The following is a 23,841-nucleotide window of genomic DNA, read 5'->3' as shown; positions in this document are numbered from 1 at the left end:
AAAATATTTTTTCATAAAATTACATTGAACACAGTAGTTAATAACGTATTCAGTGCTCCGATTGTTTTGAATGCAATAGAATACATTTCATTTTCAACTGTTTCACTGTTTCATTATCTATAACTCACAATAAAAATGCTTTTGAAGCTAGTGCACATTCATGCAGGGAGATGCAACTACTGACAAGAAAAAGTGGTAAAAATTGAAAAGGAAAATTAAATGTCCAAACAGTAAGTAATTCAGAGGGTCTCACTACCTAATGATACACAAATCTATTTGCTTTAAATATGAGATATGTCTGTAAAGGGGTTCCTGCACCTCTAAAAATGACTCCTGTAAATTTAATTGAAGATTAAAAAACCTCTGAAGTATACCAAAATGTTATTAGTCTAAAATTAAGGAAGTATTAAATGGCATAGAATATGGGAAGTGTCAATAAACAGAGGTGGAAAGAGATGCTTTTCTTCATTAGGGAGCTCTCTCTTTTTCTCTTTTAGTCCTCAATGCTAATTTTTATCATCCTGCTCAAAGGGAAAGCCCTGAAATTCAACAGCTACCATTTCAACAAGATGGCATTCAGGAGTGCCTCACTTTGGTCTTAAGTACAGATTTTCAGCAACCTAGTGGTTCACTTGAACTCTGCTAAAGTAGAAAAGTGGGGAGTAAACAGACAGACTGTTCACACCTCATACATGCAGAGATTGTCCCTATTCTTATCTTAATAAGCGTAGATCTTCCCTCTTTATCTCCCAAATTGCTCCATTGGTATTTTAATAACTATCTTCTTAAAGATCCTTCCTTTCTTAGCCGATTTAAAGATTTTATCTCTGAATTTTTTCTTCTCAATTCCACTCCTGATAGGCCTTTTCACATTGTCTGGGATTGCTTTAAAGCTACTGCTAGAGGATTCATTATAGATTATGTAGCTATAAAAAGGAAGATTATCGCAAAGAATCTGCCCCCCTACCTTCTTCTATTAAAAAATTAGAACATGCGTATTATTTTTCTAGGAATGCTGATTCCCTTAAATCCTTGATTCAAGAGAAACTAGACTCTAATTGGAAATCCACTGAAGAGGCTTTGGGGACATCGCTAAAAATAATTTCTAAATTCGATGGCGGTCGTAACCAAGCTGGTAAGCTGTGGTGAATTATTTGAAGGTGAAATCTCAAAGATCTAGAGTTGTTAAAATTATTGACGACCACGACTTCCTTTATTTCAAAAACGAAGAAATATTAATCTGTTTTACAGATTTCTATAAGACCCGTTACAATCCTGAATCTTCCCCTTCTGACGCCAATTTGGATTCCTTTTTTGATTCATTATCTCCCCGCTCTTCCCCTCCTTCTGATTGCTCCATGTTAGAAGGAGAAATTTCTATATCTGAGATCAAATCTCCTGGTCCTGACGGTCTTACTACTGAGTTTTATTCCTATTTTTCGTCCATTCTTCTACCCCATATTTTATCTCTTTTTCAATACTTTGCTCTTAATGGAAAATCTAGAGGCTCTTTCTTTGAGGCTATGATCTGTCTCATTCATAAAAAAGATAAAGATCCCTCCCGACATGCTAATTATCATCACATAACCTTAAACTGGTGTGGAATCTTCAACAGCTCCACCGGGCCATGAATGTCATATTCAGTTGTGTTCCACGCTATACCACCAGGTATAGGAACGGCTGTGATGTTCACTGATGACAGGTCTCTTTGTTCACGATGAGATTATTTGTGAGGTTTCAGGAGCAAGTTGATATTCTTACTTGTTGTGTCCAATGTACTGTATTTTCCAACTATCATCTTTCACAAACTTAAAACAAGAATGAGCCAAAGTAGGAGAAGAAGTACACCTTACACAATCCAAAATTCAACTCATGGTGAAACCAGATATATTTTTTTCAAGTTGATCAAAGAGTTCTGTTATTTTTTCATTGAAAGTTTTATTTGCTGGCGTAGTTTCAGGTTCACCGGGATCCTCAGAAAATGTATCAAAGTTGATGAAATAGCCAGAGGCAGTTCTGTTTGGATTGCATCGCTGGAGCTGTTTCTTCCTTTGTCATATAAGTATAGTCAGAGGCTATATCATTGTAGGCAGGTGTTTCTTGACAAACTGGTATTTGGGTCTCAAGAGGTACAAGTTCCACTGCTTTGTTGCATAGTCCATCTTTTCTTACTGCAGGCTTATCAAAGGTGATGAGTCTTTCAGTTTGAACCTCTTGGATTGTAGCAAGATTTGGTCATCTGCTACATCTCGGGAGTCCACTGGGCCTACTACTTATTATCGGTCACATGGTATGGTTTTACCAGGTCAATTGACACAGACCTGTTCTCCTTTCTTCCAGCAAGGGGCGGCAGTAACACTGTTCTTGATCCGTGGATTGCTAGTACAGCTACTGGTTGTCTGTAAGAAGGCCCAAATTCCCTCTTATCCACGATCTTTTCTCTGACTAGATCCCCAATCTTTGGAATCCAGACAGGCCTTGCTGTGACAGGTATTTTTTCTTCAGTGGTCGTTGGCTTTTGTGTTGTGTTGCTCAGACTTCTTCTTGTTTCATTTAAGTCCTGTAAAACAGCCAAACGGTCTTTGATATCAAAGGGTTTTTGTTCCACCATTGAAGTTTACGATCAAAATCCTGGATGAGCATTCTAGTACCAAATAGTAATTCATATGAAGTGATTTCACCCAGAGAATTTCTTGGCAGACTACATTGGACATTTATTAGATATTTGACCCACCCGTCACCCGAACCTAATACCCTAGCTGTTGTAGATTGCTTTATGTTACGGTTTTTTCTTTCCACCACCGCATTTCCCTCTGGATGGAATGGACTTGATTACCGCAATGCAATGCCCAAGCTGGCCATGGCCTCTTTGTAAGCTCGAGAGCTAAACGCAGGACCCTGGTCAGAATGCAGCGTGCCGATTGCGTATGTGCCGATAAAGACTCGCAAATCTTTTATAACAGTTCGGGCATCAGCTGAGCTCCGAGGCCACATCCAAATGAATCTTTTGCAGGAGTCCACTGCGACCATGATATATTTATAGTGTTACACAGCTGCCTTTGCGGCTTCATCAGTCAATGAATTCCCTGCAAAGTGAACGCCATCACGCTGGTGACTCAGTGTATGAATCACATGAATCTTTTGTAGTTCTTTTTGTAATAGGACTACTTGTTCCCAAAGCAATGTATGCTTCATTGTGCCACCTTTTGCATCTTTGAAACCGTTTTGAACTCAGTTCTGCAGATATTCATTGTAAGACTAGACATAGTAATTGATAGACCTATTGTAAGGTTCCTGAGGCTTGAGCCGGGAACATCGACTTGCGATTTCGAGCGCACATTTTAAAAATCTATTTCTCTGTGTTGTTGTTTTTAAAATACTCCCGGGGCATTTATTACTTACTTGCTCATGCATGCGATCATCGCGCTGAAGCTGGGGCCATAGCAGCCGAATAAACGCTGCATTGGAAACTTCACCGCCATCTTGGGTCAGTCACAGGGCAAGCAGACAACTTGCTCGGCCCTCCCACCCTCCCACCCTGACCAACATAAAAAGCCCATTATCTGGCAACTTCCTCATTGATAGACCTATTGTAAGGTTCCTGAAGCTTGAGCCGGGAACATCGACTTGCGATTTCGAGCACACATTTTAAAAATCTATTTCTCTGTGTTGTTGTTTTTAAAATACTCCCGGGGCATTTATTACTTACTTGCTCATGCATGCGATCATCGCGCTGAAGCTGGGGCCATAGCAGCCGAATAAACGCTGCGCTGGAAACTTCACCGCCATCTTGGGCCAGTCACAGGGAGAGCAGACTACTTGCTAGTCCCTCCCACCCTGACCAATATAAAATGGGACCTCCTCCTCGGAGGCGCAGCGGGCGCGCCGCACAGCGCGCCAAAGGCAAGCCCGCCAGCGCCCATCTGAGCCTGTCCCGAGCATATGGCCCCCCCCCCCCTGGATCAAATACTTCTGGCTCACCATACTCGAGAATCTGCTATGATGCAGAATATTTAACATCTTTAAACACCAATAAAGCCCACTGCTCCCCGATTAACCTACATACCCTAGACTATGCCCCATATACCTGTCCCCTTTGCCCTCTTCACATTATGGAATATCCCCACTTACCAAATCCAGTTGTTACTCCTTACAATAAAACCTCTCATATCATCAAAATTGCCCTTTTAAACATCCGATCACTCCCTAAACACAGGTATGAAATTGCACATTTCATTGATAGTTGGCACCTCGATATTCTGCTACTCACTGAAACCTGGGTAGACCAAGCTTCGGACCCTGATTTCACCTCAGCTACTCCGGAAGGATTTTTTAACATCAGATTTGACAGGTCACTAAAAAAAAGGGGGGGAGTGGCGATTATTTATAGCGATACTTTTCGTTTACGCACAGAACCCCCAAAAATCAACACATGTGAAGCTCTGAATTTCACCTTTGTTACTCCTTATTCTACCTCCTTCCGAGGTATTTTGCTTTATCGCCCCCCTGGCCCCCGTTCCACTTTTCTGTCCTCTTTGGGTCATATTTTGGAACCAATTCCTGGAGAAAACAATTTCAAAATTCTGGGTGATTTTAACTTCCATTTAGAGAGGAAGGAAGATCCTGATACTCACTCCCTCCTTACGGAAATTAACGCAACAGGTCTCATTCAACTTGTCCACTCTCCTACACACCTAGCTGGCCCTACATTGGACGGAATCTTTTCCAATCTCAATTCCTTAACCATAGAGCACATATTACCTCTCACATGGACAGACCATCTCGCTGTTTTTTCAATATTCTCCCTCTGATGCCGACTCACACGAAATCTTGAAAACCGGACACCTTCAAATCCTGGAAAAATATTAATGTTTCTGAATTTACTAATAAACTAGACGCCTTGGAAGAAATCGACACCGCTGACCCAGAAGCCGCAGCCATCCATTATACTACATGTATTAAGACCGCAATTGACACCTCTGTTCCCATAAAAAAACGTTCCTCTAACAGACTTTCAAACTCTGCTCCATGGTTCACTGAAACACTCAGGTTAGAAAAGCAAAGTTGTAGACGCCAGGAACACAAGTGGTGTTCTAACTATGACCCCCACGAGAAAAGCTGTTACAAAGAAAAACTAAAAAATTACAAATTATCAATCATTAAACAGAAAAGCATTTCCTTAATAATCAAATTGAATCAGCTCAAGATTCAATTAAACAACTCTTTCAGATCGTATCCCATCTCTCCGGCCATGACAAACCTTCCACTGTAGAAGCCTCCCACCCTATGTGCATTGCACATTCTACCTATTTTCAAGAAAAAGTTTGCAATATCTATTCCAACTTTAACAAACTTACTAAGAATGCACATCAGACCTATACCCACACCACACTCAAATCCACTCTCCCCAACCCCCCAACAACCCCCAATCATCCCAATCTTTCATTTAGTCACATTTCGCCTGAGATGATTCACAAACTTATGATGTCCACCAACTCTGGTTCACCCGATGATCCCTGCCCACCTTCAGTCATTAAAATGGCTCCAGAGAGGATTTCAATTGCTCTTGCAAACATCTTTAACGCCATGATTTCATCCTGTACTTATCCTACCATATGGAAAAAAACAGTAATTAAGCCTCTACTCAAGAAAACTACTTTAGACCCTTCCAAAGTAACTAGCTACAGACCTATAGCATGCATTCCCTATCCATCCAAGATCATTGAGAAAATCATGAACACTCAATTATCTGAATATATAGATTCCAACAACTGTCTAGGCGTCTTCCAATTTGGTTTCAGGAGGGGACACGGGACGGAGACAGCATTAATAAAAGCCTCAGATGAGATACGAATGATCCTTGACAAAGGAGGCGCCGCGGTGCTCATACTACTCGACCTGTCTGCGGCTTTCTACACGATCAATCATTCCATTCTGATCGACCGTGTCGGAAAAGCTGGAATATCATCTGATGCTCTCTCGCTCCTGGCTTCCTTCCTGACAGACCGAGAGCAATCAGTCTCCATGGGCACATTCTCTTCTGACTCCTTCTCATTACCTTGTGGAGTCCCCCAGGGATCCTCGCTAAGCCCAACACTTTTTAACATTTATGTGACGGACTTAGTGAGGATCATTAAAGCTCATCGTCTAGCAGTTACATCGTACGCAGACGATACACAGCTTGTCCTGGCTATTAACAACAATGGAATGGAGGTTGCTAATAACTTCCAAAAAAGAACAGTTGCCATATGTAATTGGATGAATTCAAACTGTCTGAAACTTAACTCAGATAAAACCGAGGTGATGGTGTTTGGGAAACTCACCCCTGCATGGTCTTCTATATGGTGGCCGCAAGATCTTGGCCCCCACGCCCAATCCCGTCATCAAGGTTAGAAATCTTGGTGTTATCTTTGATAACAAACTCTCATTTATTCAACAAGCCAACTCTATAGTTTCTGACTCTTTTTTCACACTTAAAATGATAAAAAAAATCCAGCCCTATCTTCCCTTAAATACCATAAATACCTTAATGCCTACCTTACTAATGTCCAGAGTCGACTACTGCAATGCACTCATGCTTAACGCCCAAGAACAAGTAGTCAACAAACTTCAGCTGGTCCAAAACGCGGCCGCACGACTCGTCACAGGTATACCAAAATTCAAGCCCATCTCCAATACCATCCGTAAGCTTCATTGGTTGCCAATCAGACAACGTATCAAATTCAAAGCCCTCTGCATTGCCTTCAAAAGCATTCTTGAAAAAGCACCTTCCTTTCTTAAAGAGGCCCTCTGTCCCTATCGACCACTACGCAATCTTAGATCTGCTGATGCAAATCTTCTGAAAGTAATTAAAACTAAAAAAGCAACTTGGGGAGATAGATCCTTTGCAGTAGCTGCTGCTAAATTATGGAACACCATACCAGGACATCTAAAAAATGCTCCAACATTATTATCATTCTGGAAGCAGTTGAAGAAGTGGCAGTTCAATTATTAGATCCCTTTATTCCCGGGCCCAACCATCAATTTTTTTCTGTCAAAGCGCCAAGACACCCTTGGGTAAACGTGCGCTCAACAAATTGCATAAAATAAAATAAATAAAGTAATACAAATCGCACACTATGAGTGTGGGGAATTCGCGATCAGTATTTTGAAGCGCCATCTTGAAGGCCTGTAGTTCAGCTTGCTGAGCTGTACAGTCTCCGAGTGATTGAGTTTTAGTGACCATAGGTCTAAATTTACCTTCCGCCAGCGACCTTTAACAATCGCGTACGCAGCACTATTTGCTTGTTTACTCCCAATTGCGGGCTGTGCTGATCCGTCTATATAAATAATACATCCGTAATGTTCTAGAGGCAGAATCTCGGTTGGCAGAGGACATTAGTGTTTGTATTGTAGAAATTCTTGTGTTTTCAAGTAGGGGTCAAAAACGTATTCAAAGTCTGTCGCAGCAAGATAATTAATCCATTGTAACTATCTCTGATGCAAATCCCTAGCATTTGGCATGCTCGCTTTTGTTACTGCCTCTAAGGCAGTTACAGGTGTAATGATCATTATGCGTTTACCCTGCGCGAGAGCTCTCTCTTTTGCTCTTCTGTTGAAGTGAATTTCATTACAGCCTGTGTATACAAGTGTCATTTGTAAGCTATTGGTACCTTTTCATCTTCATTAAAGGTTAGGTATTTGAATCCGCATCTCCCTGGGATGATTCGGAATACAAGATTGCGCACGTTGTCGCGTGTCTGTAACTGTGTTTTTGCTAACATGTCAGTTGATGAAGGGCAAAGTGCCCGTAATGCATTGGGCAATGAAAATTGATGCTTAAAATGAGTTATTGATGTGAAAGCAAAGTCAATGAACACTGAATTAATTCAAGGAACATTTAAATAAAACTTTATTGATACAAACACGTAACAAATTTCTGGAACTTTTCTTCTTCTTGTTTGCATTTGGGGACTTTACCCACGATTGGAATAACACTACAGAGTCTACTTGAAGTTCCTTTTACTCAGAAGGGAGTGCCAAACAGCACCTACATACAAGCCAACAAACGTTTTTACCTCACTAATGTAACCAGGAGTGCGATCGTTCTTTAAATATATGATAATTATCTCTTCGCCATGTGGGCACTCCCTGAAAAATTCAGGAGGCCAGTCTTTTTCAGCAATTTTTTGTTATATAATGCTGGACCCTGCATGTTAGAGTAGCCACTGTAGCTCGCTTATATCTACTCATCATAAATGTATGGCATATATGGAACCTAGGGCCTTGTTTATGGGGCAATGCGTCAGTTTTGCTCTGCTGTTGTGTCACTTTTTGTAATTCAACGGCAGCTTAAAACATGCCCCCTGTTCTATTTACAAAGTGAGGTATCTAAGCAGATGCGTCACTTTGTAAACCAGTGTGCTACATTTTACCTGCATCAGGTATAATGTATGCCGGGGGGCGTTCCCACGCGAGTAAACCTCATAGAAGTGACTCAGTGAAATCTGAGATTTCACTACGTCACTTCTAGGATGCCATTGCGTCAATATCTTACGCCTGACTCACAGCAGGCGTAAGACTTATGCAGGCCCTTTCACTTGGGGCTTGCCCCGTGTGAAAGGACAAATTGCTGGGGTTGCGTCACGTTTGTGAAACACTCCAGCAATGCGTCATTTTCGCACCTACAGGTATGTCAGAAATACTGACGTATCTGTAACTCATTGCGACATGATGTGTCATACTGAAAATATGGTACAAAAGGGGGTGGTGATGGACAAAGCATCTGAATCAATCAAACACTCACACCCAGTCAGAAGATCTGGGTTTAATCCCCCCTTTTGTTTCGCTTTTGGCAGCCATAAGTGTGGCAGGGTATGCTCAGACGTGAGTCCCTTGCTCACTTTGCCACTGGATTCAAGCAAGCCGGGCTGAAGACGGCTGGAATGCCAGAAACCGGTCCTCAGAAGCTTGTTTCCGGTCCAGGGAAGACATGGCTTGGCAGTTCGGGCTGGACTGTTCCCATGAGGCACAGGGTCAGACTGATTTGCATATAGCCATGTCTGAACTTGGGTGGCAGAGTGGGCTAAAGAACGGTGATGGATTAAGCCCAGAACTTTTGACTGGGTGTGTGTTTGATTGATTCAGATGCTCCGTCCATCACCACCCCCTTTTTTACTGCTTTTGGCCGCCATAAGTGTGGCAGGGTATGCTCAGACGTGAGTCCCTTGCTCACTTTGCCACTGGATTTAAGCAAGTTGGGCTGAAGACGGCTGGAGTGCCAGAAACCGGTCCTCTGAAGCTTGTTTCCGGTCCAGGGAAGACATGGCTTGGCAGTTCCGGCTGGACTGTTCCCATGAGGCACAGGGTCAGACTGATTTGCATATAGCCATGTCTGAACTGGGGTGGCAGAGTGGGCTAAAGAACGGTGATGGATTAAACTCAGATCTTTTGACTGGGTGTGTGTGTTTGATTGATTCAGATGCTCCGTCCATCACCACCCCCTTTTGTACCACTTTTGGCCGCCATAAGTGTGGCAGGGTATGCTCAGACGTGAGTACCTTGCTCACTTTGCCAGTGGATTCAAGCAATCCGGGCTGAAGACGGCTGGAATTCCAGAAACCGGTCCTCTGAAGCTTGTTTCCGGTCCAGGGAAGACATGGCTTGACAGTTCGGGCTGGACTGTTCCCATGAGGCACAGGGTCAGACTGATTTGCATATAGCCATGTCTGAACTGGGGTGGCAGAGTGGGCTAAAGAACGGTGATGGATTAAACCCAGATCTTTTGACTGGGTGTGTGTTTGATTGATTCAGATGCTCCGTCCATCACCACCCCCTTGTGTACCACATACTGAAAATATGACGCATCCAGCATGTCGCAAGGAGGGCGTAATGAAAAGTGACGCATCGTTGTTTTTGTTTTCACGCAGCGATACGTCACTTTTCATAAATGAGGCCCCATGTATTTAATTTGACTGGAATGAAAGCACATGCTCGTATTAACACCTTTATCGGCTGTAGACTGCTCAATGCTGATACTGGGGAAAATTACAATTTGGCATTTAGAGATTGAAATAAAGTGCAGTAACCAGACATTGTCTCAAGTAGGATGTGTACAAAAGAAATTCATATTTGTTCAGGGCTTTGGTACTATGCATTTCAGCACACTTTCAGATTCCTCTATATTTGATTAATATATTCATGGTAAATGCAAATCATAATTCAAACACTTTTTGACCCACCAGTCCTCGCGGTGGAGGGCAGTTGATCTAAAAGTGTGCACATGGCTAGAGTAATCCCTATGAGGCGAAATTAAGTGCTCTTTTACATCAATGTAGAAATACAATTTAGCTTATATGTCTGTGATAACAATCGATCTAGAATCTTTTAATGCTTAACAGTAAGGGTAACACTTCAGACTATCAATGCTGAATCAAAAGAGCGTAAAATTAATATTGTAAGTCTCAATCACTGTGAAATAACATTTATTAATTGTCCACTCCCACAATTTAGTGCCCAGGCTATGAGAGAGGTGACCAGCAAGAAAGGAATAGGTAAAGTATACCCACTGCTTCACCGCTCATTACTTTACAGAGACACAACATTTCCCCCTATCCCCTCGCTACAGACCAGCATTTAGTTTGGCAATCTAGCACATTCCACCCCTCTTAACCCAAAAAATCTCTCTGGGGATTCTTCCCTTTTCATTTCATTGGCTAAAAATACTCTACATAGCCCAAGTATACAAGCGTCTCTACTTAGAACCAGATGGCATTCATTTTAAGAGAGGTTGTACTTGACCCTTTGACTATGATGTTGAGAGGTAACATTATGTAAAGTAAATTGAGTTTATCATTAACGATGTCAAATTATAATGTCTATAGATAATATTTTATGTGTAGCCAATGTTAGAGTTTTAAAACCATATTGAGTGCAATGAACTATATATTTCAGGGTATCAGGTTTGCATTCAATTAACAGTTGTCACGATGAAAAATAATTCATAAATGCACCATTTGAGACTAGATCCGATGTACAAAACGTAAAAATCTCACTATGTTTATTTGCCAGACCTAGACATTGTTTCACCTTTAGTAACACAGCAAGATTGTGTACCACCTTCTGACGAACATTTTCAAAGTGACTTATAATTGCTTATCTTTTCGTAAATTTTTTAAAAGATACAATGATTTGCACATGAAAGTGCTTCACAATGAAATAAGACATTTTCGAGGTTCTGACATAAGTAGGTAGAAACAATGGAAAAGCATGAACACCTCAAAGGGGTCTGACATTGCTGATTCCCTAATCGAATATAGCAACTGGCAGGATATACAATTTATTTAAAGGAAAAAGTAAGAAAATATTGTATTAAACAGTTAAGGGGATATACATATGGCGAAAATGTTACCTATACTTAAACCATAAATATCCTCAAATTGAAAGTGCCATAGCTCTGTTTTCCTTTGGGCCATTTGGACATTGCAAAAAAGTGGAAATATTTAGGAGCTGAATAATGTGTCGGATGGAATCACTTCCGCCCGACACCCGGTCAGGGGTCCCGATCGGGCCATTAGGATGCGACCAAACACAGTTGGGTTGCGATACTATATTTTACAATGGGAGCATGTATTCCGGCCAATAAACTGCCCCCGAAATGCATGATCCGATGGTAAAAAGTTCATCACTGCTCCCCGTGGTAGGCACATCAAGGTGCCTGCCACAAGGTGCAGGGATCAACAGAGGGGCACCATGGGTGCCCCCTTGGCCTCCAACCGGAGGCAATGCGCCATGGGGAGGGCCTGCTGGGGACCCCCAAACATGCTTTCTGGCATGGTTTTCATGTTTGACAGACTGGCATGGAAACCATGTCAGAAATCTTCATAGTAATCTCAAGGGCAGGCATGCCCGCCCTTGAGTTTATTGACAGCATTCTGACTGGTGAACGTGCTCTCCGAGCCGGATTAGCTTATGACCGCATCCATCATGATAAGTCGGTCGTAAACGAACTAGAGGCCCATTAGGATGCAGCCTAAAATGCTCCAACCGAGTGTCGGAGCCTTTTAGGCTGCATCATAATCTGCCCCTTAGTGTACAGAGCCACCAATTGAGGGCCTGGTATGTACCCTTAACACACAGCTTAACGAATGGCTTCCACAGAGATGGCTCCTTTGCAAATTTAGTCATAATTCTATTTAGCCGGTTATTGAAGTTACTGCCAAAATTAAAATTAAGATTATTGCAGGAAGCTGCATGCGCCATACCTCCCTGACAATTTACCTCCTAAAAGCAAGAACATGCCAAAAGTGTTAAAAACGTGAGGCAACCAGTGTGACACTGCTGATTATCACACATTTTTCCCCATTTCTCAGGTTCAGCTTTTGAAATTGTTTGGTATTTCTGCATTCTAGAAGTACAAAACCTATGGTACTAGTATGTCCAGTGCAGGATACCTATGCAGGATTTCATCATATTTCTGAATGGAGCCCTTAGAAAGATATTACAATATTGTACTTATTGAGTTAGGTGGAGGGACCTAGGGCGAGTGCAATTAAAAATGTATGGTAAATAAAAGCAATTGGTTTTAAGTGTTAATAATAGTAATAGAATTATTAAACTGGGTGTGTCCATTCTCCATCGAATTCTTTTAAGTGGGGGAGGACTTTTTATGACTTAAGCCTACTCTCCAATGGAACAATAGGAGTAAGCCAACAGCACGAGACTAAGCCAACAGGAAGAGGTTGGCATAGAAAACGTTTAAAAAGAGTGGGAACCTTGCTGTTTTGGTGTACCAACTCCGAAAGGCCCTATACTGGATACTTAATGTTACAAATCACTTCTATCTCCAGGATCACTAGTTAGTCGATCTTTAATCAATGTTTATCTGCTATTTTTCTACATTACTTCAAATGTTTTATATAATGATTCTTGAATTGTATGTTTTGCTTTTAACTGTATGTCCAATCCAATCCAAAAATTCTTTATTTCGGCCATTTAGGCCATAAAAGATGCATAAAAGACATACATACATTTAAAATTCACACGTTTAAAATGCATACAGGGAGCAAGTAGCAGCATTTCATGACATTTAAAATCAAGTATATAAAGTGCATGAAAGATACAGGCAGCAACAATTGATGTCATTGAGAATGGAATAGACAGTGTGATGGTAGACGTTACAGCGGGAGCTAAAGGTTACAATGACACAGTGGTGTAGGCATACATCCTATGGTGGTTTTGCCTTAATCAACTTGGACCTAATGCGCCACATGGCCAAGAGATATTTTGCGACTGCGAAGACAATGTGGGGGGAGGAATCAGTTTTCAGTATTCTGAAAGATGTTACACAGTTCCTTATTGCCATATTCCTACATAAGGGCACAAGCCAATATTTTCTGGGTGACTTGTAGGAGGGGCAAAAAAACAGAACATGGATTTCCTCCTCATCGCAGGAATTACAGCCAGGGCATATTTTGTCCCCTCCATTGGTCCATTTGCTAGTAAAGGATTTGATAGGTAGGGTGCCAAACCGCCACTGTATAAATAGCTTCCTTGCCATAATCAGGTAAATGAAATCCATAAAGGTTTCAAACTTATAGGAATTTTTGGATTCAGTAAAATGATGAGTTAAAGTGCCGATGCGGGGTGCAATCACATGAGAGACAAGGTTTTGTTCCTTGTAAGCTTCGACAAGTCTTTTCCGGGGGACCCTATTGCAACCTGTTTCCGGGGCCTCCCACAGCTCGTTAAACCCGAGCCGGAACAATTCTCTCTTGACAAAGGATAGCCAAGGGATCTTGTCACTGTGATTTAGATTCATAACATGCACAAGATCTTGCCTGTAGTGTCTGAGCTCATTTGTTGACCAAAGTCTATGCCAGAATCTTAATGGTTTGGATTCTTGGTCCTCCCTAATGGACGGTAAACCCAAATCTAGGCGTAGGGGAAACAGAGGAGTTGCAGTTGGGAGGGCCAGGAGACGCCTCAGAAAGTTGTTTTCGACACGTACCAACTCACTTGCAGCGTGATGTCCCCATAGTTCACTACCGTAAAGTGCAGCTGATTTCGCTTGTGTTTTGTACATCTCTACTGCAGGAGCTATGGGTTTGTAGGTTGAGGTGTTCGTAGCCCTTAAAATAGCCCCAGAGAGTTGGGAAAGCCTTATTCGCGAACTTGAGATCTGTGGTCCCCAGGATAGGTTCTCATGTAGGGTTACGCCCAGGTACTGAAATGTTTTAACCCTCTCCAATACCGTGAAATTTAGGGATGGGTTAGGTCTGGTTGTGGGAGAAGGGTTAAAAATCATGAATTTGGTCTTCCCTGCGTTGATCTCGAGGCCATGCTGCCTGCAGAAAAGACCAAATCCGTCTAGGATTCTCTGAATTCCCATGGGCGATTTGGAGAGCAGGAGGGTGTCATCAGCAAACATAATTGCCGGCACCCTCCTGCCAGCCAAAACCGGGGCGTCATTGTCCCTAACGTTAACTAAGTGTGAGATAACACTGTTCACGTAGAGACAAAAAAGAGTGGGGGCAAGGACGCATCCCTGCCTAACCCCCCGGGAAACAGGAAACCTTTTTGACAATACTCCACCCCGCCCACAACGTACCTGGGCAAAGTTGCCCTGATGGAGTCTTATTATGGCCTGTAGTAGGTTAGTGGGCACTCCCATCTCCTTCAGGACCTCCCAGAGTTTTTTCCGTGGTACCAAGTCAAATGCTGACTTCAGGTCTACGAACACCATGTACAATCTCCCTCCCTCGATGCTCACCGATTTCCAAAAAAGGAGGACGAGGCGGAAGATTTGATCCATGGTGGATGTATTTTTCCTGAAGCCAGCCTGGAGGGGGGTTAGGATTTCATTTTCCTCCATCCAGTCCAGGAGTTGGTCCAATAAAAGTCAGGAATAAAGCTTTTGCGGGACATCTATGAGGCTAATCGGCCTGTAGTTGGATGGGAGCAGACAACAGCCCTTCTTGAAGATTGGGACTATCTCTGCCCCTAACCAAGTACAGGGGATCGCCATTCCACGTGCAAGTGAATTGAAAAGAATATGAAGGTAAGGCGCCCAGATCTCTGGTTGGGACCTAAAAAGGTCGCCTGGTAATTTATCAAGGCCCGGGGCCTTTCCCAACGCTAGACCATTTATTGTACTGACCACTTCCCCTAGCGTGAACTCCAAGGTGTCCTCAGGAAGGGATAGGAGTGTTGCAACGACGGCATCAGTATTCTCTAGGGTATCTGCATAGAGTTTACTGAAGTGATCTTCCCATATGTGTGCTGCAATATTGGGTTCAACTGCAGCTTTGGGTTCCCCTGAGCCAGTAGTGACTAGTGACCAGAATCTTCTTAAGTCCTTGGTTGTTAGGGCTGCTGAAAGATCTTTCCATCTATCCCAGTCCCAGTCTGACCTCGCACGGGCCATTGTGGCCTTATACTGACGCCACAGATCGGCCACCCTGGTCCGAGCGACACCCTCTTTGACTGCGGTGATAAGGTCAGATTTGGCCATTCTGCAGTCAGAGTTGTACCAGGAGGAGGTTCTGGTCTTTTGCTTGGGCTTTGACACCTCAGGATAGAGAACCTCACCCAAAACTCCCACTAGGTCTTCATGAATTAGAGGTAGAATTTTATGTAGATCCTGGGAACTGGATTGGCTAACTAGTTCTCCCAGGGCCTCGAATTTAGACAGCACCAGATCGTAAATTTACCTAATATTTTCTTCTGACTTGGAAAATTTCTGCCATCTCACCCTACGCCTATTAGAGGTTAGTACCAAATTTCCCCGTTCATCTCTATCCTCGATTGGTAATGATCCGGGATATGCTGGGAGATAGGCCAGGGAGAGTAAGAGAGCATTGTGGTCGCTATCTGTGTGGGGGATTATTTTAAAATCCTCTACCTTTGGCCAGAGACTGGTATCTACAAAAATGTAGTCTAGTCGTGACTCATGATTTTTCCTATTAAATGTACATTTTGAGGGGGTGTCTGAGGGTGTACGTCCATTGAAAGCTCTTAGCGCAAAATTAAGGGTAAGTGACATAATTTGGCCCGCAAGTGGAGACCAAGATCTGGGGTGGGGCGAATGACACACTGGAATACCCCAGAAGTCATCTTCTGCCGTAAGGGCCCCTTCCCTCAAGCCCTCTAAGGGCTCGAAATGGCAGTTAAAATCTCCACCCATTACCACCTTATAATCGGTCGGCAACTGACCCAAGAAGGTCGCGAGATCTTCAAGTGTGGTAGACTCTGCCGTTGGGCCAACTGGGCGGGAGTAAACATTTATAATTGCCAACTGGTGGGCGCCCGTCCAATTCAGTACAACGCACTGGATGTCTGGGGAGGACGTGGCTATGGTTTCCGCTGTACAACCAATGTGACACGCTATCCACACCGCCAGACCACCCGAGGGCCTCCCCTTACCATTCCAGGTGGCCTGAATTTCAAATGTTGCATAGCCAGTTTTAAGCACGGGTTCCCTCGCCCATGTCTCTTGAAAGAGGCAGATGTCACTATTTGTTATAAGGGAGTCCCAGTCTTCAGTGTGTATTTTATTAGCAATGCCTGCAACATTCCATGACAGTACCCTCAGGGCTCTAGAAGGAGTGTACAATATAGATCCCTGTCCCCCTGTAGTATCACTACCATTGCTTACATGTGAGATAGGAATCCCTGGAAGAGGAGGTGGACTATGGTTGGATGTGACTGAGAGAGTTTAAGTCGTGCCATGGGAGTCACTTGGCATCTGAAGAGGGGAGTTTGCACCGGATGAATAGGAATTAACATCCTGTGCGCTTGACCCCCTCTCTAGAGCAGGATGAGTAGGGGAGGTGACCAGGCGTCAATCACAAGAGTCCAAACCAGAAAAAGCTTTGAATCTATTACTAACTTCCAGGGGTGTGAAAGGAAGCAAATGATCCATCCCCCCCTATTTCAGAATAGTCCGGTCTCCTAGGGTTAGTACCATAACCCCTTTGCGGGATTGATTCCCACCCATATGCATTCTTTGAGACCATGGGGCCAGGCTGCGGGGGGAAACAATGGTTGTTTTGTTTTGGACTTAGGGTACCTGACAGGGCCATAGAAGGCCAGGGGCATGACAGGGGAGCTACTAGGGCTCTGGGATAGAAGTAAGTAAGGTCGCACGGCATGATTGATTTGCCTAGGTTCCCTGGCATCCAGCTCAGAATGTGCCTAACAGCTTCTGGATCCCTAAAATTGATCACAATCAAGTCGCCCTCTATGTCTTTCTCCGGCCCCCCCAACCAGGGGAGTCGACGCATGTGCACAATGTCCCCATTGACATTCCCTGGGAGTGGCCAATTCTTAGACAGCCAATACATGGTTTTATTTTGAGCTGCTGTGGACCTTCTCGCTTGTCAGGGTCAAGAGTGGGAACACCCGTAAGCACCACTACATAAGGTAGTGCTTCCGGAGGAAGTTCAACCTGAGGAATTCTGCGTTTTGCAACTCTGCTTAGGGGTTTCCTCTCTCCAGCCTGCTGCGTTGGTCTTGCAGCCCTACTGTTTCCACCCTTCGGGATGGTGCCGTTCATGTGCGTGGCAGGTCGAGAGGGAATGGTAGAGGTTATAATCCCTTGGGGTTTGTGGGTCGCTATTTTATTGGGAACATTGGGCTTAGGGAATAAGGCCATTGTGGTGGTAAGAGATGTTGTATAAGCCGCCTTGGCTGAATTAATAGATGTTATATGGGCCGCCTTGGCTGTAGTAGGTTTTAAGATATTGGGTAAACCGACCGCAGCCAATGCTGTGTCAAGAGTAGGAAGGGCCTTCTGCTTGTCCGGCTTGTTGAGAATAGCCTGTTCCAAGTTCCCTAGCCGTTGTTCAATAGCCAGTAATCGTTCTACAATAGGAGAAGTGAGCGTCCTGAGCATTTGCCCAAGAAGCTCCAGGGTGGGGACGATCGGCTGAGTGTCCTCGGTGTTGGCACTTGAGGGGATAGTGGCAATTGTAAGTGATGGTGTTTCTTGTGTAGTCACAGTAATGATGGCAGGTCTTGTATCCACTGTTGGTTTAGGGACAGAAACTACACCCCCCCTTTCCCCTTGCCGAATTCAGAGTGGCAAATTTTGCCCTTTTTGGTAGAACCCCCCTTCCTCCTTCTCTTATTGGGCGGTGGACCATGAATTTTCGGGGCCTCTATCTTCCTTGGTTGATTTTTGGCGGTGATTTTACCAGTATGGAGGGTAGCTGGTGTGACTTCCTGGCCTGCGTCAGAATTACAGGGTGGTGAGGGAGCGATAGTAGATGGGCTAAGTAGGGCCCTACGAGAGGGTGGTGTGGGGGATGTGTCCCTTAAAAGTTCTGGAATTCCCTGGGTTGCGAAAGGGTCCTCAGTAATAGGGGCCACCCCTGAACTAGATGTTATAATAAGCGGGGATGGTGTCAAAGAGAGTCTAGCCTTATAACCCTCGATGGAATGACGGCGCTCCACCCTTCTCTCCGCTAGGGCTTCTTCCCTTTCGATTTCTGAAGTAGATTTCTTAAAGTAGTTGTCTAATGGGCCTTTGGTAAGGTTTACCCCCGCGGTCCCAGATGAAGCAGTATCCATAATGGCAGGAGAAGACACAAATATGGAGCTTAAGCAGAAATATCAGTTCAGAAGACGGCCTAACCAGGCAATGGTGATGGAACAAAAACTAGCATAGAATGGAGAAGTCAGCGACGCAGTACTACGCATAGGGAAAGTGTAAATACTGTTATACACATAAGAAACTCAGATCCAGGGGAAAACACATGGGAAAGAAAGAGACGGGGCCCAGCCCAGCCTCTCCAGCCACCTATCGGCCACACAACGGCCCACTCTTTGCCCGGTCTTCGCCCCGGTCTGCGTCCCGCGTGCGTCCCGCGGTCCGCGGGAAAGGCGGGGTTAAGTAGGGAGTGTTGGGGGCGGGAAGAGACACCAGCTGCGCTGTGGTCTTGAATGCGCTGTGGATGCTGGGTCTCGCAGTCCCGTCCCGGTCCCCACAGGCGGAAATCCCTTGTTAATTGCTCCTGGAGCGGAGCACCTCCGGTGGCGGCAAACAGCAAACAGGCAAGTGGCAGGCAGGCAACGGCTGAGCAAGCGGCACCCGGTGAGCAAGGTCCGCGAGCCGCTTTATGCCTGCGGGAGTGCTGGGGGCGGGAAGAGACACCAGCTGCGCTGTGGTCTTGGATGCGCTGTGGATGCTGGGTCTCGCAGTCCCGTCCCGGTCCCCGTAGGCGGAAATCCCTTGTTAATTGCTCCTGGAGCGGAGCACCTCCGGTGGCGGCAAACAGCAAACAGGCAAGTGGCAGGCAGGCAACGGTGACTTATAATTGCTTCTTTTTTCGTAAATTTTTAAAAAGATACAATGATTTGCACATGAAAGTGCTTCACAATGAAATAAGACATTTTCGAGGTTCTGACATAAGTAGGTAGAAACAATGGAAAAGCATGAACACCTCAAAGGGGTCTGACATTGCTGATTCCCTAAATGGAATATAGCAACTGGCAGGATATACAATTTATTTAAAGGAAAAAGTAAGAAAATATTGTATTAAACAGTTAAGGGGATATACATATGGCGAAAATGTTACCTATACTTAAACCATAAATATCCTCAAATTGAAAGTGCCATAGCTCTGTTTTCCTTTGGGCCATTTGGACATTGCAAAAAAGTGGAAATAAACACATATTTAGGGGCTGAATAATGTGTCGGATGGAATCACTTCCGCCCGACACCCGGTCAGGGGTCCCGACCAGGCCATTAGGATGTGACCGTACACAGTTAGGTCGCAATACTATATTTTACAATGGGAGCATGTATTCCGGCCAATAAACTGCCCCCGAAATGCATGATCTGATTGTAAAAAGTTCATCACTGCACCCCGTGGTAGGCACATCAAGGTGCCTGCCACAAGGTGCAGGGATCAACAGAGGGGCACCATGGGTGCCCCCTTGGCCTCCAACCGGAGGCAATGCGCCATGGGGGGGGCCTGCTGGGGACCCCCAAACATGCTTTCTGGCATGGTTTTCATGTTTGACAGACTGGCATGGAAACCATGTCAGAAATCTTCATAGTAATCTCAAGGGCAGGCATGCCCGCCCTTGAGTTTATTGACAGCATTCTGACTGGTGAACGTGCTCTCCGAGCCGGATTAGCTTATGACCGCATCCATCATGATAAGTTGGTCGTAAACGAACCAGAGGCAAATTAGGATGCAGCCTAAAATGCTCCAACCGAGTGTCGGAGCCTTTTAGGCTGCATCATAATCTGCCCCTTAGTGTACAGAGCCACCAATTGAGGGCCTGGTATGTACGCTTAACACACAGCTTAACGAATGGCTTCCACAGAGATGGCTCCTTTGCAAATTTAGTCATAATTCTATTTAGTCTGTTATTGAAGTTACTGCCAAAATTAAAATTAAGATTATTGCAGGAAGCTGCATGCGCCATACCTCCCTGACAATTTACCTCCTAAAAGCAAGAACATGCCACAAGTGTTAAAAACGTGAGGCAACCAGTGTGACACTGCTGATTATCACACATTTTTCCCCATTTCTCAGGTTCAGCTTTTGAAATTGTTTGGTATTTCTGCATTCTAGAAGTACAAAACCTATGGTACTAGTATGTCCAGTGCAGGATACCTATGCAGGATTTCATCATATTTCTGAATGGAGCCCTTAGAAAGATATTACAATATTGTACTTATTGAGTTAGGTGGAGGGACCTAGGGTGAGTGCAATTAAAAATGTGTGGTAAATAAAAGCAATTGGTTTTAAGTGTTAATAATAGTAATAGAATTATTAAACTGGGTGTGTCTATTCCCCATCGAATTCTTTTAAGTGGGGGAGGACTTTTTATGACTTAAGCCTACTCTCCAATGGAACAATAGGAGTAAGCCAACAGCACGAGACTAAGCCAACAGGAAGAGGTTGGCATAGAAAACGTTTAAAAAGAGTGGAAACCTTGCTGTTTTGGTGTACCAACTCCGAAAGGCCCTATACTGGATACTTAATGTTACAAATCACTTCTATCTCCAGGATCACTAGTTAGTCGATCTTTAATCAATGTTTATCTGCTATTTTTCTACATTACTTCAAATGTTTTATATAATGATTCTTGAATAGTATGTTTTGCTTTTAACTGTATGTAATAGGAGTATATATTTATAGTGTTATTCGGGGCGGTTCCTTTTCAGAGGTACCAGGTCGTAGTCCTGCCACTTGTGAGCCCACAGAGGCACTGTAAATTAAAGTATTACACTTGTAATATTTGAATTCAGTACTATTCATGCAAACATATCTTTTCATGTTTACATGAGCTCTGCACTACTGCGCAGGTCAGCCCTCTCTTACTCTCAACAAGGTTTCTGATGACAGGAGGATGAGGAGCGGGCTGAAGTGGCTCAGCAATGCTCGAACTACAGATTATTATTTAAAAACGCAACACTCTGTAGTGGATGTCTGGATTGTGCATGTGATGGGCGAAATTCAACTACAATCTCCTAATACAGGCAAAATCCTTTTTATTTAGCAGACATACTGCACATGTCTCAAGCAGCACAGCCTGGAGCGATTGACGTATACTTGTGCTCATTGTTTTGAAACACGTGCATGGAGCGCTTTACTGATTTTCATGCTCATTGTTTTGAAACGCTCACATGGAGCACTGTATTGATACTTCTGCTCATTGTTTTGAATACACATGCATGAATCATGTTTTTTGATGATCAGATATTTCTTTTGTTCTCACACTCATGAGTGCATCATTATTTAAGATTCTATTGGAAGAATTGAAGAGGCACATACTGATGTATGGGTTTCACTTTCTCAGTAGGAACTTTTCTTTTGTGAGACAGCATAAATGTCAGGATGGTCCTAGACTGATTCTAAGCAGCTCCTCAGAGTGGGCTGGCCTGTAGACCTTCTAGCTCACACTGTCACCATAAGTACTCCTAAACCTAGGAAGGTAACAAATGGATTGGGGAATCTCAGAACATGACAAACCTGACTCCCAAGGGAATTGGGGTAACAGATATAGATCCTTTTTGCTCAGTCACTCGTGTGTACTCAGAGATGCACACAAGAAATACACAAAGGGGGTTTTCAATATTTATTGAACCATTGTGACTCTTATGCAAAATATATGTGCGGCAATGATAAATAGACAGAAGCACATAAAAGCAACTAGCAGTATGAGAACAGTGTAAAGGATAAACAGTTCAAGATTTGTTCTAAAACAATGTATATATGCTGCCATATAAGTACTGTCTTTAATGTACTCATACTATGTGTTCCCTAACTTAGTTGTCTAGGGTGGGTGATCTGCCAAGATCCCCCACTAGATGATCTAATGCCCCATTACCTGAGGGTGTATGTGTTCTGTTCCTATCTTGGTCACAAGTTCGACATCCCTCCTCGCTGAGAGAAAACAGGAATCAGCTGGCCTGAGACCCCGACAACAGCGACCTTACAATGACAGCAGTGTGCTCCTCTGATTTGTACACACAAATTCATGTAAATATATAATCCATGCTCTGCGTCGAGGTCCCATCAGGCTGTGATTGTCTATCCACTTGTAATAGCTGTCCCCTTACTGATGCATAACAAAGAACAACATTTGCACATTGTATAATCAGGCCTTGTACTAAATGTTCAAGGCATCGTGCTAGTGTAGTGACGAAGGGGAAATGTAAACCCAATAGTTTCAGAGAAACAAATCCTTCACTATTACACAGGCAAATATGTGTCAAAAGTCATTGTGTACAAAAGAAGGCAACTTAAGAAACGTGTGTGTGTAAAATGGCAATGTTTGTTCCTGAGCCCAAACCAGCCATGTGACAATGCAGTTAGGAGTTATTAAACACACATAGGAAGTGTACATCGTACAAGACCCACATCAGTGAACGTACATGTGATATCATTGGTTGTGGTACAGTTCAACTCTTTCCTGCATTGTCTAACTGCATGTACTCCTTATTTTGGATTTACCAGCACATGCAAATTGTGCAAGATTGGGAAGACAGTACTCAGTGATGCCTTAACTGAGTCATACACTGGGGTTCCTGGACTATAAGGAATATTATGATAACAAGGTTATTATACTTCCATTTGACTGAAAGTGTGTGTGGGAACTAGTGCCTGATTCTCCTGTTTAATAGAATCCTTCGTCCTGGTTGGTTCCACAAGCCCATTTCCTTTGTTACACCAGCCTGCACTCAACACCCCAACAAACACATTCATAAGCATCCCTCTTATTTATCGCGTACATACCAGAAACTGGTGGTGGGGTCGCACTGGTTGGCCTATTTACTTCCTTGGTTACTGAACTAATTCCTCCTTATTTAAGGTGCAGGAGCATATACATAGAGGAAATACCACTTCAGAACATCCAGGAGTTCCTTCCCCATGTCCCATACTTCTTCCTTGTCCTGTTGACACACATACACAAGTAAGAGGAAAGGTACTGTGGAGTTGGTTCACATCATCAGTGGTTTGACCGATTTACTATGCTACGCAGTGACACCTTGCATGTCTCTTCGTAAATCTGGTGTAAGGCCAGGCACCGCAAGTCGCTGCCTTGTGTTACTACGCTCTGGGAAAATATTACATGGGTGGAGCGTAGGTGTTCCCATCCATGGTTTTTAGTGCCTTCACAGACTTACTAGCACTAGCAAACCTGGGAATCCGTCAAAATGCTAAGCCTTCATGGTGAGGCATAACAATGAGAAATATTTGTATTTCTCCGTGTTATTTTCTTTTTCGACATATGCTGCATTCTGCAGCACAAACAGAAAGAGGAAAATTCCATCTGAGGATTGTTTTTGTGCAGGGAGGTGCCCCTTTCTGCACAAAAAGAATCCTGCCTTTAATGCTGGCA

This window comes from Lissotriton vulgaris, chromosome 12 (assembly GCF_964263255.1).
Source record: "Lissotriton vulgaris chromosome 12, aLisVul1.2, whole genome shotgun sequence".
NCBI lineage: Eukaryota > Metazoa > Chordata > Amphibia > Caudata > Salamandridae > Lissotriton > Lissotriton vulgaris.
This window is presented reverse-complemented; position numbering follows the sequence as displayed.